A 592-nucleotide genomic window follows, 5' to 3' on the forward strand; every position below is an offset into this window, starting at 1 on the left:
TGGATGGATGATAGATCTCTGGTTCCATGGATGGTTGGATGATGTGTCCATGGATGGTTGGTGGGCAGTGTGATAATGTGATTGTTGAATGTATTTGTTCATTCCATTGACTTCCATGGAGCAGCCTGTGACTCAGTGAAGTCTTTTCTCTGACTCTTTCCGTTCCTCCAGCTTCTTCTGTAAATGCTGAAGTTTTCACCTTAACCTGCAGCAGCAGCAGTGGAGCTTCAGCCTGATTTAATCACCAAACACTCAGCCAGGATGAGTCTCCTCTTAGACCCGGAGCCAAAGAAAAACCTGGCACCAACAGTTGAGGACCACAGCATTCCTAATTACATTAGGACGTTAGCTTACGTAGCATTGGCCACTTTTCACCAACTCATGCCAACCTCTCTGTCCATTTCCTTCTCCGTCCCTGACGCTGCCTCTGCCTCGCTCTCCTTCCTGAGTCATCCAGCTTTTAACGCCAATGGCTAGACAATGAATCACATCAGAGTTTGATGTGTTGGCGACTGATCAGAATGACAACAGACACACACAACTACAGACACACACACCACGACAGACACACACACAACTACAGACACACACA

The sequence above is a fragment of the Cynoglossus semilaevis genome, chromosome 1, assembly GCF_000523025.1.
Source record: "Cynoglossus semilaevis isolate Cse_v1.0 chromosome 1, Cse_v1.0, whole genome shotgun sequence".
Lineage (NCBI taxonomy): Eukaryota > Metazoa > Chordata > Actinopteri > Pleuronectiformes > Cynoglossidae > Cynoglossus > Cynoglossus semilaevis.